At 44.4% G+C, this 20,054-nt stretch overlaps 1 protein-coding gene across 1 annotated transcript in view; it reads right to left on the reverse strand.

The window, feature by feature from the left end:
- slc7a11 (solute carrier family 7 member 11) overlaps nucleotides 1–20,054 on the reverse strand; it is a 179,235-nt gene that overhangs the window by 72,756 nt on the left and 86,425 nt on the right. The window lies entirely within an intron of this gene.

Here is a 20,054-nt window from a genome sequence, read left to right on the forward strand (position 1 = left end):
CTGGTTCTGGGCTCTTCCACCATCAGGACTATCTTCCCTGCATCTACCCTGTCTAGGCCTATTAGAATTTTATAAGTCGCCACAAGATTCCTCCTCATTCATCTGAATTCCAGTGAAAACAATCCTAACCTGGTTAATCTCTCCGCATACATCAGTCAGATAATGGCCAGTCAGTGACATTGGTCAAAGGATAAAAATCTAGGGTAAACTTCCACGCTCTCCAATCAATAGTGACTATCTGAGAGAGCAAATGGGTGCAATGTCTCTTCTGAAATGTATTGGGATATATTTTAATCTTGCCACCCAAGCAAGTTAAATCAATTGGACAGTTTCTATAATGGGCAGCTGATCTGCAATACACGTTTTGTGCCCAGCAATTTAAAATCCAGTCCATTATTTATGGCCTGTTCAACAACATTATCAACTCATTACTGTTACTTGGAATTAGAGTGCCATTATCAGTAGCAGAGAACATCTTAAACCTCTGTTGTTAAAATGATTGTGCACACCACACTGGCTTCACACTTTGATACCACTAGGTCAACCTTTGGTGACAGTAGGCATTCATCTAATTGCTTTTTCTAGTACAATATATAAGATCATGTAAAATTAATGCTATTCTGTGACACTCAGCAAGCATTGCTCCAGTTAACAGCAGGGCAATTGTGTAACCAACTGAATGAGTAATCTGCATTCTGGTGGTAATTAACATCAGAAGTACACTGACTTAGATATCTTGAATCAAAATTCCCAACCACATGGAAAGGAAAATAACCAGATACTTATTAGGCTTGCAAAGTTCACCAGAGTTAACTGTCTCCCCTGTGGTTATCACTATGAGACAACTTTGGCTTTAAACTACCAAATCTAGTTTGAACAAGTTGTTTTCAATGTCAGTAAGAGAAAAGATGCAAGTTACTCGATTAGCGAAAGAAAAGTTTCCAAGTCAAAATGGTTTATTCGTTGCTGGTGTTATTTATTTTATGTTATGTTATTCTTCATTGGATTTTCCTCACCATATATATGAGAGCGAGACACACACACACAGAGATTATATATAGAGACAAGGGGGGAGGGTTACAATTCCCCCTCGTCCCTGAACCGTAGAATTCTGCCCATGGGCAATGAACGTTTCCACGGTCCGCCCCTCGCCTTCTCTGATTCCGGTGGCAGGCGAGATGGTAAAATTCCAGACGTGTTGTCAAAACTTTACGTCTTGCACTCGTCATGACAATTCACAAGAATAGTAAATATAACAGGAACAACAATTTATAAATCATGAGAAGAGAGTGCTGATTGGTTGGCAAGTAGACTCTGAATGCTGGGAGCATTGACATTGAGAATGCACCAGTTAACTGATGACTGACAGTTAACCTCCAAGCTTTGTTCCAATTCAAACCAGGCAAGTTGACTGTGGTTAGTCAGGACATTGCCCTGGCGAATGAACCAAGGAATGTTTGTTGCCTATTTTGTTCATTAGTCAACTAATTGTTACCTTTATATTTACTATTCTTGTGAATTGTCCTGATGGGTGCAAGATGAAAAGTTTTGACAGTATATAAATTTTTTCTAGCAATATTCAAGTTCTGTACTACCAAATAGCTACATATCTATTTGTTCAATGTCCTTGAAGATTTACCTGGGTCTGAGGTATTTGACCGTCCCTGGTGATCTTGTGAAACCAAAGCATCCATGTCATATACTCTCCTGACCTAATGTGATTTGATGATTTTTAAGTTGCATCACACCAGCATTCGTATGATGTTCTTTGTTGATAGGTCAGCACCCAATCCCCATGTCTGGACTCACATTTGTCCCTTTGCACATGCAAGTAAGCCTCCACTCAGAAATAGTCTCTGCCCAAATTCTGATCGCCAGGACAATTGATCTAAGTTTCATGGCAACTGAGCAACTCAGTGTGATTTGAATTTTGTCTTGTGTTGGTGGGTCTGAAATAGTTGGCTTCTCTGATGGTGGAGAGTCGAGAGAGTGACTACACTTTATGAAAAAAGGAAAGTAAATTCACTTCATTGCACCTGAATTCAAAATCAGACAAACAAAATGTTTCTGACAATTTCTGTTTTTCTAGGCTGAATTAAGTCCACACCTTGCATGTGTCATGCTGGCTCAGATCTGCACCACACGTCCACCTGAAATCCTTTCCACTTACCTGTGCTTTAGGACACAAATGAGGGATGGTCTCACACATTTATGACAAAATCAACAAACTCCCTCACTTGAATACAATTCAAAGTACAAAGGTGGAGCTAAATGAATGTTTTCCACCCCAGTGTAATCAAGGACACCACACACCCTGGACATCATCTCTGCCACCTTCCTCTGTTGGGAAAAAGGTACAAAAGCCTCAGATCACCTACCAACCGACTCAAGAACAGCTTCGTCCCTGTTGCCATCAGACGTTTGAATGGACCTATCTTATATTAAATTGACCTTTCTTTACAACCTAGCTATGACTGTATCAGTACATTCTGCATCCTTTCCTTCTCCCCTATGTATTCTATGAATGGTTTGTTTTGTCTGTATAGCATGCACAAAATCATACTTTCCACCAATAATAAATCAAATTAAATCAGGCTGTGTGGCATTTCTAACAGCCTTGTATGCAGTGAGACCAGAAGACTTTGACATTCATCTTATTTGGCAAACAGATAATATACTTTGTCTTGTTTTATGGAACATTTTAGAATTAATGATTTAAGATTTCCATAATTGACTAGATTACTTAGACTACTTCGCATGCTGATGCAAATCTTGACATGGAGACATGAATGTAATTTTTCAGGAATTCTACCAGTCTTCCATATTAAACAGACCGCCAGACAAACTGGGGGATCAGATTACATTGGGTTCCTTGGTCAATGTCCCCAGCATGGGGTAGCACATGACCAAAGTGGTGCTTGTTCCTGGCTGCCTCCTATCAATGAATCCCATTGATCATGCACAGTCCAAGAGAGGTCACTATTAGAGGACATCAGGTAATGTGATTCCGGCAAAACTGCAGAGGAATTTTGGGGTCTTTATTTCCAGCTAAGTAAAATCTTTCTTTCTGAAATTCTACTGGTGATTCTAACACATCTGCCTGGCTGATTCGTCTGTAAGTCTGAGCTTGATGTTTTCCCTGGTGATGCAGTGGTGAGGCATTCACATGCTTTCAAGTGAGTTTGCATTGAGAATGATTCTTAGGTGTCAAAATTGCAACCTACTTCTCCATTTGCCATAGCCCTCTTTGCCCTGTGTTTCCATGGGCCTCTTAATATCTCTTCACAGCCTGCTCAGTTGTCACAACTGGAATAGAAAGCACCAATTCTTCTCTTCTGGCTCTCCTTAGAAATAAAGCAGGCTACGCTATAAGGTGGTGGAATAATCACAGCAGGAGCTAAAGCTGGGCCCACTGCCTCTAATCCCTGCTGCTGAGATTTACCTAGGAGATCACATTGGCATGTTGACTGACAGCTTGTGGGCAGAGTGTGCAGCTTGGCCAAGGAGTCACTGTGGGAACCGACTGATTTAATCCCACAATCACAAATAAACGGCACTCTGATTATGGGTGCATTAATGTACAAAATCCACAAGTTACTGTTGTTGCAAAACCCCTACCCAGCTTTGCCTGAGAACAATTCTCTTTCACTATCATCAAATCATGGAATCCCTACAGTGCAGAAGGAGGCCATTCAGCCCATTGAGCTTGCACTGGCCCACCTAGGCCCTATCGCTGTAACCCCACATATTTACCCTGCTGATCCCCTGGGGCAATTTAACATGACCAAGCAACATAACCTGCACATCTCTGGATTGTGGGAGGAAATCAGAGCACTTGGAGGAAAACCACGCTGTCACGGGGAGACTTCACACATACGCTTACCTGAGGCTGGAACTCAACCTGGATCCCTGGTGCTGTGAGGCAGTAGCATTAACCACTGTGTCACTGCACCGCCCCATCACTGGAGCTCATTGCCATCCATGACATGGAGCTCCTACGTCTGGTGGCAAACAGACAAGTTGAGGCAAAAATGGTGCCCTAATCTCATTGAGACAGACAACAGAAAGACTGGTTAATACAAACTGCTGTGCAAGTGCTGAAATAGCAGGGGACTGATCAGACCTGTGGGGGCGCTTTGGTCCCCAGCATTGGCATGGTTGCTCTGCTGGTCAGATTAGATATCACTTTCTCTGGCCTGGTGTGTCCCTTTGTTGGTTATTCTGCTGAACTGTGGCTTAGCCCCTGTTCCATGGTTTATTTTCTCCCCTGAAAATGATTGTGTGCTGCTCACACAATTCTGACTGCCTGACTAGCCGGATTGCCTTCTCCAGGTTTGCTTGCTTGAAGTCAGAGAGTGCCAGTGCGTTGTCTGCTGTTCCTACCACTATTCTGTCTCCGAAGAATCAATGATTTTAAGTCTCCATATTCACAATCTTCTGTCACCCTGTACAGATTGTTGATAAATGAATTGACCTGTTGATAGAGTCCCTACAGTGCAGAAGAAGGCCATTCGGCCCATCAAGCCTGTACCAACTCTCCAACACAGCATCCTACCAGGCCCTATCTCTGTAACCTCATGGAGCACGGTGGCACAGTGGTTAGCACTGCTGCCCCACTGCATCAAGGACCTGGGTTTGATTCCCAGCTTGGGTCACTGTCTGTGCGGAGTCTACGCATTCTCCCCTTGTCTGTGTGGATTTCCTCCGGTTTCCTTCCATAATCAGAAAGACATACTGGTTAGATGCGTTGGCCGTACTAAATTCTCCCTCAGCGTACCTGAACAGGCGCCCAGAATGTAGCGACTAGGGGATTTTCGCAGTAACTTCACTGTGGTGTTAATGCAAGCCTATTTGTGATACAAATAAATAAACTTTTAACACTCTTCACTCTGCTAATCCCCATATCTTGGGGAACTATGGGGCAATTTACTGTAGCCAATCCACCTAACCTGCACATCTTTGGATTGTGGGAGGAAAAGGGAGCACCTGGAGGGAACCCACGCAGACACGGGGGAAGTGCAGACTCCACATAACCACCCAAGCTGGGAATCGAATCCGGGTCCCTGTGAGGCAGCAATGCTAACCGCTGTGTACTAAAGGTAAAATCTGAGCAAAAGTGTATCACTCCAGTGGGGATTAATATAACTCCCCATTCTTGGACAACCCACTGAGGGGGGCAATTGCGGTGGGGGGATGGGCTTGGGCACCATGCTAGCCTGGGCCCCCTGGTGCTGCCCAAGGGGCAAAGTGCCCATGCCTGGGGGAACCTTGGCACTGCCCACTGGGGAAGGGCCTACAGGGGGTAGGGTATAAGGGGCAGTGCCTGAGATGCAGGGGGCTTCTGTTGAGCCTCTTCCTGCTTGATTCATTGCAAGAAAGCCACGTGGCCTGCCCACACATCTGATTAAAATGGCAGCCCGACTCGAAGATAGTCTCAAAGTCTATTGAGGGAAGAATCCTCCCATTGACTGCTATGTCCCCTTTGCATCTATTCCAAAGACCGGATTAAAACTAAGTATGTGGGATTAGGGGAGATCTTTGCAGATAAATGTATTTTCATCATAAATTGAGCAAGGTTCAAATCTTCCTTTAGGATAAACTCTCGGTTTAATTTAATTTAATTAGCACTTTCACTGATCATTATGCCAGAACTTGCAGCTCTGGCACTGGGGTGTTAAAAAAAAGGTGTAAATAATTTATATCACCGCCTGATTCTGAAAGGTCAGATAGGGTCAACGAGATTGGGATGTTGGAGGCCCTTTAACTGTGCAGCAGTTTTCAAAGACTGTTTGGAAATCAGGACACTGAGCACTCCAAGAGAAGTATTCACTGAGCACTGTTACTTAGGTTAAAAATTATACAGTCATGTTTTGTTCCTGCTTGGGTTGCCTGGCCTGACTCCAGTCTGCTGGACAACAGCCGCGCTAATGTGACATTCCAACTTCCAGCAACAAGCCAGGAAAGAAAACAATCAAGCTTCTTTGATTAAAAAGCTAGTTGCGCAAAAGCATTTCAAAAGGAGTCATTTTCGATTTTGTCCTTTTGTCAGAGTCAAGGACTCACGTTGGGAAGGCTGAATAAATGCAGGGCCAGCTCTGTGCTGGACTGTAATCAGGGGTGGGAGTCTCTGCCAGCTTCCCTCCCTCACATCAGCATGGCATCTCAGCTCAACTCAAAGCTATTCCCACCACCCAGCCCCGTTTGGACAATTTGCCCTCGCCAGGGAATTCATTACCACTTTTAAAGTTTATTTTATTGGTGTCACAAGTAGACATACCTTAACACTGCAATGAGGTTACTGCGAAAATCCCCTTGTTGCCACATTCCAGCACCTGTTTGGGTACACTGAGAGACAATTTAACAATCCAGCTAACCAGCACATCTTTCGGGCTGCTGGAGGAAACCGGAGCACCCAGAGGAAACCCATGCAGACATAGGGAGAACGTGCAGACTCTGCACAGACAGTGACCCAAGTCAGGAATCAAACCCGGATTCCCGGCGCTGTGAGGCAGCAGTGTTAACCGCTGTGCCATCATGGTTGAGTTTTGGGTTCAATTCCAGATCTTGCGGAATTTTTCATTCCTCACAAGGTAAATGCCACGAATGCTGCAGACATTTTCAGATGAGTGATTGGAGGACAGCAGAGCCAAATGATTCGGCTGAATGTAAGGTGTACGAGCTGAGGCAATTTTGTTGACTTAAAGGGAAAGCCACTCTCGGAAAAGCTCTTACCAAGTAAAATTAGAAGATTGCCGAAAGATAGAGATAACTTAAATGTTTCCTTCCTGTGAAGAGGTTGTTTAAAGCCTAAAAGCTGCACTCATGTCTCAATTGAAGTACTTGAGACAGATTGTAATGGGCAGGAGTTTTGCTCATCTCCACTCACCTCACGCAGAAAAGGAATCTTTGGAATGTCATCTCAGATGGCATCTTGTACTGGAAACCCTCAGATAGCACATTGGCACAAGTTTGTTTTTAGACCAGGATAGGTGGTGGGTAATGATAGGAGAATTTTATGGTCAAGTTCCTCTCCTAAAGCAACAGTTCTCCATAACACAACTGTATTGGATACACCATGATGTGAAAATGCCGGCGTTGGACTGGGGTAAACACAGTAAGAAGTCTCACAACACCAGGTTAAAGTTCAACAGGTTTATTTGGTAGTAAACGCCACTAGCTTTCGGAGCACTGTTCCTTCATCTGGTGAGTGGGCACTCACCTGATGAAGGAGCAGCGTTCCGCAAGCTAGTGGCGTTTACTACCAAATAAACCTGTTGAACTTTATCCTGGTGTTGGATACACCACACAGGGGAGGTGATGACCAAACGGTATTACCGCTAGATTATTAATCCTGAAACTCAGCTAATGTTCTGGGGACCCAGGTTCGAATCCTGGCACAGCGTGTAGTGGAATTTGAATTCAATAAAAAAAATCAGGAATTAAGAATCTACTGATGACCGTGAAAGCATTGTCGATGGTCAGAAAAACCCACCTGGTTCACTAATACCCTTCTGGGGAGGAAATCTGTCGTTCTTACCTGGTCTGGCCTAAGTGTGACTCCAGAGCCACAGCAAAGTGGTTGACTTTCAAATGCCCGCTGAACAAGCGCAACTAAGGATGGGCAATAAATGCTGGCCCAGCTAGTGACGCCCATGGCCCACAAATGGTTAAAACAAAACACAGAAACAGGCCATTCAGCCCAACCAGTCAATGTTAGTGTTGATGCTCCACGTGAGCTTCCGCTCATCTTTCCTCATCTAAATCAGCCATCATTATAATCTTCTCCCTCATATCTTTGTACAGTTTCCCCTTAAATGCATCAAATACTGTGCATACCATTAACGCTATAATCGATAACCACTCTATGGCAGCAAGTTCTACATTGTGGTCTTTCATTTTGATCTTATTCCACTCTAACTTCACTGGCTCCACTATTAAATTAGAACATAGAACATTACAATGCAGTACAGGCCCTTCAGCCCTCAGTGTTGTGCCGACCAGTGGAACCAATCTAATGACCCTCTAACCTAAACTATTCCAATATTATCCATATGCCTATCCAACGACCATTTGAATGCCCTTAAAGTTGGCGAGTCCACTGCTGCTGCAGGCGGGTCATTCCATGCCCTTACTACCCTCTGAGTAAAGAACCTACCTCTGACATCCGCCCTATAATTATCACCCCTCAATTTAAAGCTATGTTCCCTTGTGTTAGCCATCACCATCTGAGGAAAAAGGCTCTCACTGTCCACCCAATTCTAATCCTCTGATCATCTTGTATGCCTCAATTAGGTCACCTCTTAACCTTCTTCTCTCTAATGAAAACAACCTCAAGTTCCTCAGCCTTTCCTTGTAAGACCTTCCCACCATACCAGGCAACATCCTGGTAAACCTCCTCTGCACCCTTTCCAATGCTTCCACATCTTTCTTATGATGCGGCGACCAGAACTGTATGCAATACTCCAAGTGTAGCCGCACCAAAGTTTTGTACAGCTGCAACATGATCTCACGGCTCCAAAATTCAATCCCTCTACCAATAAGAGCTAACACACTGTACACCTTCTTAACAACCTTATCAACCTGGGTGCCAACTTTCAGGGATCTATGCACGTGTAAAATCTGCCCTTTCCTATTTTAGCCTGTACTTACAGGCTGAAGTGGGAACTGAACCAGCATCTTCCAGGTCTCATCCAGGCACTCTTACAACATAGCCACCAGATGCTTCCCTAAAAGGCTTCACTCCCTGACTGGAAATTAAACCCAGGTCAGGGCAATGAGAGCCATTGGCTCTGAACCATGCGACAGTGACTCTGTTCAAAGGATGTTAGAGAACAAGGAGGGCATCTAATAACAATCCAGTAGTTTATTGGTTACTATTACTGATAAGAGCTTTTTAATTCCAGATTTACGAATTAACTGAATTAAAATTCTTCCACTGCTGTGCTGGGATTTGAACTTGTGTTTCTGAATCATTAGTCCAGGCCTCTGGATTATAAATACTGGCTTTGGGCAACCCAACAATAGGCCCATTTGAACATGGAGCCAGTGTATTGCCAGCATTAATGAGCTGGCAGGGCTACCAAACTCATTTTGAGGCTGTTTCTGCCAGACAAGGACATCCAAATCGACACCGGACTGTCCAATAAATTAATCTGTGTGCCCATGCAGGAAAGGAAGAGTAACATTATATTGGAAACACTTTTTATTTGTCTGTTAATATTTCTGAAGAATTGAAGTGCATACTATGATCTCATTGCAAGAGTGGTGAGAAAAGCATCTTGGGCCAAATATTCATTGGCAAAGTATATAATGGGGTTTATGGATTATCTGAAGAATAAAATTCTCTTTCTATTGCCTCAACAATGACCTTGGAACATTTTTTTTTTGCGCCATTTTTCTTTTTCTTGCTCAGTTAGCTTGTCTTTTCCGATGAGCAGTGGAAGGTGTGGTGGAGCGATAGCTGGAGAAGAAAGTGGATGTAGTTTTTGTCTTCTGGGGAATTCTTGTGCTCATCAAGAACATAAGGAAAATGGAATTGCTTCTCATTCTTGGCAGCCAGAGACAGGAGAACAAGCAAACCCACAAATATAACAGATTGGAAAAGACCCCATGGTTCACCTGGTCAGCTCTGTATAGTTCTCACACCTTAGGGGCACATGTACATGAAAAATAAAGCTCCCTATACTCTGTCCTAACATTTGTTTTAACTTTTGAGGTGACAACTCCATCCCAAACCTCCTTCTCCATCAGCATGATGCCTTCCATTCCCCAGATCAGCAAGGCCAGTTGCTTTGCATTGAATCACAGAACTGCAGCAGCTAACTTGCACCGAGCAATAATGAGCCATATGAACAAGTGGCATGGTGGCACAGTGGTTAGCTCTGCTGCCTTACACTGTGAGGGACTCAGGTTCAATTCTGGCCTTGGGTGACTGTGTGGAGTTTGCACATTCTCCCTGTGTCTGCATGTGTTTCCTCCGGGTGCTCCGGTTTCCTCCCACAGTCCAAAGATGTGCAGGTTAGGTGGATTGACCGTGCTAAATTGCACCTTAGTTCCATAAAGATGTGTAGGTTTGATGGATTGGCCATAGTAAATGTGCAGAGTTACAAGGAGAGGGCATGGGTGTTCTTTTGAAGAGTTGGGCTGGATGGCCTCTTTCTGCAATGTAGGGATTCAATGGAAGCTTTTGCTTTCTTTTTCAAGACTGAAGGAATGACATATGTGAACCAGGGCACAAGAAAAACTCTTTTTCAAATAAGGTCTTTGAATCTTTAACATTCACCAGACATGAAAGAAAGAAACCTGGCTTAGTATCTCCTTCAAAAGTGGCTGCTTTGGCAGAGCGGCACTATCTCAGGTCTGTGCTCAGTGTTGGCTGCAACCACTAACTTTGCCTCCAGATACGACTACTCTAATGATTGCTTACCAGCCTCCCACCTCCTATAAACATTAAGGCATCCAAATCTCTGCTCCCTTTAGCCTAATTCACAGCAAACCCTTCCACGCATCATCTTGTACCTGTTGACCTATATTACTCCCAGTCAGGAAATAATGTGGTTTCCAATTCCTGAACTACATATTTAAATGTCCCCATGGCCTCGTTCCTTCCCTTTTCTGTAGCTTACTCCAGTCCAATAATGCCACTAACAAACTCCATTCCCATGACTTCTCCTGCATGTACCCCCCTGCCCTCCAACTCCCAGATTTTCCAATTCTTAGCTCTCCAGGGTCCCTGATTTTAATTGCTCCATCACTGGTGCCCATGCCTCCTGAAAATTCTTTGGCTCTCAACCTCGATCTTTCCTCTTTTAATTCATTCCTTAAATTCTAAAGCTTTCAATCATCTGTTCCATCATGTCCCTTTCTACAAGTCAAAGTAAAATGTTGTCTGACAATGTTCCTGTGAAGCACCTTGAAGGGCCAAATTGTTTCACACAGAGGGCGATGAGTGTCTGGAACAAGCTGCCAGAGACAATAGTGGAGGCGGGTACAATTTTGCCTTTTAAAAAGCATTTAGACAGTTACACCGGTAAGATATGGGCCAAATGTGGGTAATTGGAACTAGCTTAATGATAAAAACTGAATGGCATGGATAAGTTGCGCCTGTTTCCATGCTGTAGATCTCTATGACTCTAAGATGATGTCTGCTCAAATTAAATATGGGGTCAAACAGTTCCGATCGTTGTGTCACGTGCTTTTCACTCTATCTAATTGCTGTGGATATTTCTCATTCATTTAGTCCACTTATATAATCTTGGAAGCTATCCTGTTGCTAAATCTTGTCACAGGTTTAGTATATAACTTGTCTCCTGTGGTGTTTCCCTCAGTTAAGCGCAGCTTTGGTAAATATGACCCTCAATCACACAATTCATTCCCAGTTCCCAGTATTGAAATGTGCATCATAGCAACCCATCATGAATAAATACGTTTGGAGCGATAGTGTTAGAAAGTTCTGAAAACATTACAGATAGAGTCATACAGTGCAGAAAAGGCTCTTTGGCCCATCGAGTCTGCACCCACAATATCTACCATTAAAGGCTTGTGAATGCCATATTCCTGCATTTGTCCCATATCCTTGAATATTATGTTATTTCAAGTGCTCATCCAAATATTTTTTAAAGGTTGTAAGGTTTCTCACCTTCACTGTCTTCCCAAGCAGTGCATTCCAGGTGCCCACAACCCTCTCAAATCCCCTCTGAATCTCCTGCCCCTCACCCTAAAACTACGCCCCCTCATGAGTGACCCATCCACTGAAGGGAATGGCTACTCCCTACTCACCTGTCCATACTCCTCATAATTTTATACACCTCAATCATATCCCCTCTTAGCCTTCTCTGCTGTAAAGGAAACAATCCAAGCCTATCTAATCTCTCCTTGTAGCTCAAATGTTCCATCTCAGGTAACATCCTGGCGGATTACATCTAAACCCCCTCCAGTGCCATCACATTCTTCCTATAGAGAGATGACCAGAACTGCAAACAGTACTCCAGCTACAGCCTAACCAATGCTCTGTACAACTCCAACATTACCTCCTTGTCTTATACTTTATACCACGACTGATGAAAGCAAGTGTCCTGTATGCATTCTTAACTATCCCATTCACCTGCTCTGCCGACTTCAAGGATCTGTAAATAATTACCCCAGATCCCTCTGAACTTTCCAGCCATTCATTAAATACTCTCTCATCTTGCTTCCAAGAAAGAAATAAAGAAAATTGGCAGAAATGAATTGAAAGGGATGACTTGGCTTTTGCTCCCTATTAATGTTTCGAGAGCAGAATTTTCCGATTAAAAAAATTCTAATTGACAGTCTTCATTATAGCTAAAGTATGAGGCAATGATCCTTCAACACTGACAGAGATAAAACTCCAGCGGCACATATTCACTGACAAATAAATGCAAAAGAATCAGTCAGGTTATTGCCGAACATGCCATAGTTAATTTGGAAATCTTCGGGAGTCTATAAGCAGATGACTTAAGAGAGAAGCCAAAAGAGAAAACGCTGGAAAATCTCAGCAGGTCTGGCAGCATCTCTAAGGAGAGAAAAGAGCTGATGTTTCAAGTCCAGATGACCCTGTGTCAACTTTGATTTCTTCTGGTTTCAGATTCCAGCATCCGCAGTAATTTGCTTTTGTTCTTAAGCAGACAACTTGGCCTCTTTTAGCATGGTGAAATATTCTGTGGTGCTACAAGCTTGTCCTGGGCTGTGTTTATTTGGCTTTTATTGGTTTTATTTGGCTCTCATTCCAGGGAAAGCTGAAATATGTTATGAAGCGTGGAAGTCTAACATTTTCCAGAACCAAGCACATGGTCAGTTAAACTGTCAGTCTCACAGCTACCAACTCGCGGGCTGTGGTCTGTGAGAGAGGCCTAGCTGTAAACAGGCTCAGGAAAAGGGCTTGGCCCCGACATCTGAAGAAAGACAGGAAACTATACTTCGCTGTTGTCCCGAAGATCAGCTAGAAGGAATCTTATGAGTGTCCCTGATCCGTCAACTGCACTTGCCCGCATGAAAATATAAAATAGAAAACTTCGCTCTGGTCGATCCAAATCATTGTTTAATTTCCTTTCAGGAGCATCATTTGGATTAGAAAACAGGAAAATATTAGTGTGTCCCATCTGTACTCATTTTCAGGCACAGATGGGGTGTAATGGACTTCTAAGGGAGATGGATTGCCTCCGAATCTTGGGCCTGTGCTAATTTCCATATGGGCTGTGGTGGGTATTGGTAGTTCCTATTGGTAGGTAGCAAATAAATCAGGACATGAGAAAAGGGGCAGGAAAAGGCATGATTATATCTTGTGGGTGCTAGATATGTTGGTCATCACATGCCCATATGTAGAGCGGCAGATAGAGCATTTAAAATGCCTACAGGGAATATTTTTCCCCTCTTTCTTTTCTTCACACATTTTCTTGATTAGTTGCACCAATTATTTTAAATAATATACTTTTTTTCAGCTTCCCTTACTGGCACTGATGAGTTTACCAATGGTCCGAGTTTCCAGTCTCACAGGCGAAGAGCCTTTGGCTGGATTCTGGGTAGGTCAGATGAGGTCCCGTATCCTCCTGACAGAATGGAGAAAATGCTGAAATTACCTCATGGTGCCAACAGACCTTCAGCTGCACAACTGTGAGTCTTGAATGGCTCACTAGGGTCCAAAAGAGACACTGCCTCTTAGTGTCCAAAGATGTCCTGATGAAGCTGAAATGTTGATGCTATTTCTCTCTCTCTGCAAATCTGCTGAGTATTTCCAGCATTTTCTATATTAGTTAAACATTGTGCTGGCACATTCTGTAGAAGCAACCCCCATTCATGGTGTACGAGCATAGGCTTGTTGGTCTCCTCTGTTTCTGCATCATGTGCTTCTATGTTATTCTTTGTACATAAATATTCTACATACTTAGTTTTTTCTACAATGGGCAGGATTTTCCTGTCTGCCAATTGCAGGTTCAAAGATGTGGTTAAGTGGATTGGCCATGCTAAATTGCCTCTTAGTGTCCAAAGATGTGCAGGTTAGGTGGATTAGCCATGTTAAATGCATGGGGTTATGGGGATAGAGATAAGGCCTGGGCCTTACCTTATCTTAAGGTGTGGGCCTGGGCAAGATGCTCTTTCGGAGAGGCAGTGCAGACTCGATGGGTTGAATAGCCTCTTTCTTTTGGTTCAATGGTACCCTGGTGGCAGAGGGAGCGAACAGCTGGTATCACCATTGTCAGTGGTGGGACAGAAAGATCCTGCCGCCTGTCAACTGCAGGCCACCTCCTCTACCGCAAAACACGCTGCGTGGGAGGGAGTGTGTGGAAAATCCTGACCTGTATAATAATCATTACACTTCAGAAATAGTTAATCAACTGTAAAGTATTTTAGGACAGTCAAAGTTCCAAAAGGTGTTTTATGAATGTATGTCTTTCTTTTCTTATCAATACAGAAGAAGGCATTCAGATTCCACCAACCTAAAAGCCACCAACCTTATATCTATCTCAAATGATACGAGGTCTAACTTCTTGGAGTCTGGTCCAAGGGAGAGGTAGATGCTGGGCAGTGCCACGTAATGCAAGGTTACCTGCAATAATGTTAGTGTATGAGGCTGCCACAGACAAGGAGAGTTGGCTATTGAACTGAAACTTTGTTGCACCTCCTTGTGAGTATGTTACAATGCTGACCATTGGGGATGGGCACTAGGGTGGCACAGTGATTAGCACTGCTGCCTCACAGGGACACAGGTTTGATTCCTGGCTTGGATCACTGTCTGTGTTGAGTCTGCGCGCTCTACCTGTGTCTGCATGAGTTTCCTCTGGGTGCTCCAATTTCCTCCCACAGTTTGAAAGGTATGCAGGTTCCGTGCATTGGCCGTGCTAAATTCTCCCTCAGTGTAACCCGAACAGGCGCCAGAGTTTGGCGACGAGGGGATTTTCACAGTAACTTCATTGCAGTGAAGCCTTCTTGTGACACTAATAAATGAAATAAAAATAATCCAGTGGGTAAACCCTCTCTGCAAGCACCTCACCAAACATCATATTGACTTCTACAGCCATTAGACCAGCTAGCTGTTGGGTGGTTTGTTCTTTGTTTTCAGAACTATGCCTGCACCTGTCACTAACGTGCAGGGTGGGATTTTCCACTCGCGGCTGCCCCGAGACTGGAAACTCCCACCCGAGGCCAATGGGCCTTTAAATGATCCATCAAATTTCCTGTCCCGCCTGTGACGATTCCAGTGGTGGGCGGAACGGGAACCTTCCCAAAAATGCACAGAGTTTTGGCTCAGGTGAGAAAGCCAGTGTGAAGCTCACATAGTTGAGTTTCATAGCTGGCTTTTCCGCTGTACTGACCAACATTCTGTGCATTTTAAGAGGGGAAGAGAAAATCAGTCAGCTGGAGCGGAGAGGCCTGAAGTGGTGGTATGTTCTGGAATCCCGAGGGCACCCCGATCTTGACTTAAACAAAAGGCCCTTATCTCCCCTGATGCCCACACTCCATGGACAATGGGACCTCCCCACACTGTGCAAACATCAGAGCACACCACCTCTCCCAACCCATACACACAAACATGGGGCATTTCCCCCACCCACAATGCAAATATCGGGGCACTGCACAACAACAGGCCCGCCCCCCCACCACACACGTGAGGCGGGATTTTATGGCCTCGCTCATCCTGAAACGGTAAAATCCTGCCCGGCGTCAATGGACCTTTTCATGGTTCGCCCCTCGCCCGCTCTGATTCCCGTGGCAGGTGGAGAGGTAAAATTCCGGCCATCGGGTCACCGTCCACACAAACATCAGCCCCCGTGCCCACCAACCCCCCCCTCACCATGCAAACATCGGGGCACCTCGACTACCCCCCTCCCCGACATTGGGGTTCCTTCACCCACCGACCCACCATGTATCGGTGCTCTCCCCCCACCACCCCACTGATCCTCCAATGAAGTTATCCAGAGGACTCACATGTGGCACATGCCACCTTGGCACAGCCAACCCTTTCTGGGCATGAACTTGACAACTTCACCGGTGGGGAGGACTGGGGCAGGATGATATCAAACTGAGATCTCGCCAACGCAAATGCTGCTTTTGGACGCTCATTAGGTTTAGCGGCTAGTACAGGGATTTGCACTGGCGATCAACCGTACCATCAAATCACAGCCTAGCGCCTTTCCTAGATCTGCCTGATATTGTGCACGAAGCACTGTGATTAATTATTCAAATAATTTTACAACAGCATCATTAGTACCACTCAGGCAGCTTCACACCCATTCTAAACATCATTGGCGTGACATAAACCCAATGGCCTCAAAGTATCTCAGCCAGCCAAGAATACAAGGAACTTTCAAACTAATTAAATTACACTCAGGCAGATCTGTCACCCCTTGGCAAATATCTCGAGATTTTCCAACTTTTAAGCAAATCTAAATACTCATTCTGTAGAGATCTTTCAGTTGTTTTATTATATGTTTTCTGGTAGCTCCCTTCCTCTTCACAAGTTGTTTACGGAATTTTGTAGTCCCATTATTTTGCTTCTTGAAGTGATTTGAACCACCCAGCGGAGAGGAATCCTCCAATAGGTTTAAAGCCTTGTTAACACGGAAATCGAACAGTCAGAATGAAGATGGAAAAATTGCATCACCTTTCAGTGCGTCGATTGGGAATGTGGAATTATCCATCTCGATGGCCATCGAAGCAATATATTATTCTCAAACAATGATAATCACTGATTATACAAAGCCAACCAACTCCAAGTGACACACTCAGTCACGTGTCGCGCATTCATTCTGGTTTGTATCAAGTGATGTGATCAGAGAAACGAGCTTCCACTGCCGGAGGCCACAGCAGCTAAATCCCAGATATCCTCAGCAAAGCTTCAAAAGGATAAACATGTGTAAGGGTGAGATTCTCTTGTAAATCAGCCAATGATGGCTCAACAAATCAACCACTGAGCTTGCAGACAGCAATGATAGCTTTACACGCCATATGGTGCGACATATAGGGTGGAATTTTACCACCACAGGAATTGTAGCCCTCTTCCCTGTATTTTGTAGCTAATGAGGATGTCTCCCACAATGTACAGGATCAGATTTACTCATTCCAGTCATTGTCAATGTGCATCACTGAGGCTGGCCGTCCCCACCGCCGCACCCCACCTCCCCCCCACCCCCCCCAACCGCCCATCCCCTCACTGCTCATGAAGTATGTTGTAGGATCCGGAGAAATGAAACTTTCCCTGCTGCATCGCCACAATATGACACTGGTCACCGAGAGTGAGTGAGTTGCCAATAGCCAGATAGGAGTCAGACATTCACAGAAGCTTTGTGAGGATCTATGGACTGTCTACACTGCAAGTCATCACCCTCCTGGAATGTAGGGGCGATGAGCGTCCGCTGTGTCTCCATGACTGGAGCCTTATTACAGAGAGTGTGAGCTGCCATCAGTCAGACTGGAGAGCAACACCACAGAAGCCATGTGAAGATAATGAAATGTCCTCACTGGATATCCTTGTCACCCTCCATGAATCTTGCAGCAATAAGCTCACCCCGAGCTCGTCTGCCTCATCTGGACATCACCACTGCCTCCTGGCCGAAATCCTCTTCCTCAAAGACCACCTCTACCGCATCCCCTTTGATATTTTCCCCACCGGAGGAGAGGCACAGCTTCTCCATCTCCTCCTTAGGCAGTTCCTCAGTGGCAGGTTGTGCAGGCGACATGATGCATGACACGCTCTGCGGATTGTATGGCAGGGCTCCATCAGACCAGTCCAGGCACCAGAACCTCATCTTCAGCAACCCTATGGCCTGCTCCACCAGAATGAGAATTGTATCATGAGTCCATTGTAGCTTATTTCGGCTGCACTCTGTGGCCTCTACACAGACATTGTTAGCAGAAGGCATCCTCAAGAACAACGTTTTTCACATTTGACAGTCAACTCCCTAGACTAGGCCCATGATACCCTGGAATCAGCCACCCTGTACCTAGGAATCAAACCCCCACTACCTTTGGAGTTTCACCTTGGTCTCCCTTGGTGTTTCACCCTGGCACCCGTTGAGTCTTAGCCTTGTCTCCTCCAAGCCTTGCCCCCAAAGGGGAAAAATTGCGTTAAGCTTTCATGCTGGTGTAAAGCACAACTTTGCACTCTTCACGATATTTTGCATTCCCATCATCAAATCTGCCTAACACAAACACTAATTGTGATACTAATAAATAAAAAACTTTAAAAGAAAACTTCATATTAACCTCCATATTAGAGCAACCCTTTCTGGTTTGTAATCTGTTTAGTAATTATTTTGACAATTCTGGAATAGGGTAGTATTCAGATTAAAGATTATTGTTCTGAAATATATAAGATATGGAAAATTAATCAGTAGCGATGAATGGCAACACACTTTAGGGAATGCAAAATGTACATTTGCAAAAATAATGCTAATTTTTGAAAAATACTGTCAACTTCCATCACCCTTTCTAACTCCAACAGTCCGACGGAGGGTCAGCCAGACTCAAAACTCATTAACTCTGCTCTGTCTCCACAGAGGCTGTCAGACTGCTGAGATTTTCCAGCATTTTCTGATTTTGTGCCCACTGTTTTACAATGCTTTTTGCTTCGATAGTTTCTTGCCTCTCTGAAGCATGAGACACAAGATGTTTCTAATCTCAAACTGGTGATTGTTACTCTTCAGGAGAAGAGAGATCTAATGCCAGCCTGTATTTACTTGAAATGCTTGTTACCTGGAAACAAATGGCTATTGCAGTCAAGAATGCTGATGGCTAAATTAACAGGCCCTTCAGTTCAGTTAGAAAGGAGACATACTGGCAGGTGCCAAGAAAGCTCCCAAACATGCATTTAAATCAAAGACAGAAAATGTTGGAAAAAACTCAGCAGGTCTGGCAGTGAGAGAGAAAATAGAGACAGTGGGTGGGACTTTCCAGCCTCGCTTGCCCCAAAACTGGAAAATCCCATCTGAGGTCAATGGACATTTCCATGGTCCATCTCTCACCCGCTCTGATTCCTGCGGGGGATGGGATGGTAAAATCCTGTTCAATGTTCTGAATCCACGTGACTCTTCTTCAGAGCTGAAGAGACGGTGAAATATGTTGGGTTATATATTGCATAAGAGGGGGTGGAGCAGCTGAGATACAGTAGCAGGTCAGTGATTAATAGGAGGTCATTTATTATGTGCGGCACAATGGCACAGTGGTTATCATGGCTGCCTCACAGTAACGGGGACCTGGGTTCGATTCCTAGCTTGGGTCATTGTCTATGTGGAGTCTGTACGTTCTCCCTGTGCCTGCTTAGGTTTCCTCCAGGTGTGTTCTGGTTTCCTCCCACAATCCAAAGACATGCTGGTTAGGTACATTGGCCATGTTAAATTCTCCCTCAGTGTACAGAAACAGGCACTGGAGTGTGGCGACTAGGGGGTTTTCACATTGCAGTGTTAATGTAAGCCTACTTGTGACACTAATAAATAAATTTAAAACTTAGCTGGAGGAGATTGCAACAGAGATGTGTCTGTTACAGGGCAGAGGAAACATTTGTGGCAGGAGAAGGTGTGATTAATTGCATAAGGGTAAGATATAAGAATGTGTAAATGGGAGAATAAAGTTCAGTGCTCAGCAAAAGCAAACAAGTGACAGATAGTCTGATGGATCAAACTTTGCTTTGGGGCAAAAAATGTTCGAGATGTTTAAAAAGAAAGGTTAAGATGGAGGAAAAGGATCACAGTCTAAAGTTGCTGAATTCAACGTTGAATCCTGAGAGCTTAGCATGCAATTAAGTCATCAGGTTCAGGTGGAATAACTGGTTATTTTCTTAATCCTATCTGCTGATGTTATTACAAGGTGTATAAATTACATGTTTTTCTCCCTCCCAGCAATATTTTCATGTCATTGAATATCATTGCTGAGGAACTTGCGCTTTCCAATTTTTTTTTTTGCTCAGTTCAAGGACGGAACAGCCAAAAAAAGCCCTGGTTTTACTGGCATGGCCACCCCGAAATCAGGGCAAGGTGCGCAGAACAGCATTCCCCATTGGCCTCAGGCGCGATCTTACAAGCTTGTGCTGGTAACGAGGTGTA

Source organism: Carcharhinus amblyrhynchos, chromosome 1 (genome assembly GCF_965287045.1).
Source record: "Carcharhinus amblyrhynchos chromosome 1, sCarAmb.v2.hapA, whole genome shotgun sequence".
NCBI classification, from domain to species: Eukaryota; Metazoa; Chordata; class Chondrichthyes; order Carcharhiniformes; family Carcharhinidae; genus Carcharhinus; species Carcharhinus amblyrhynchos.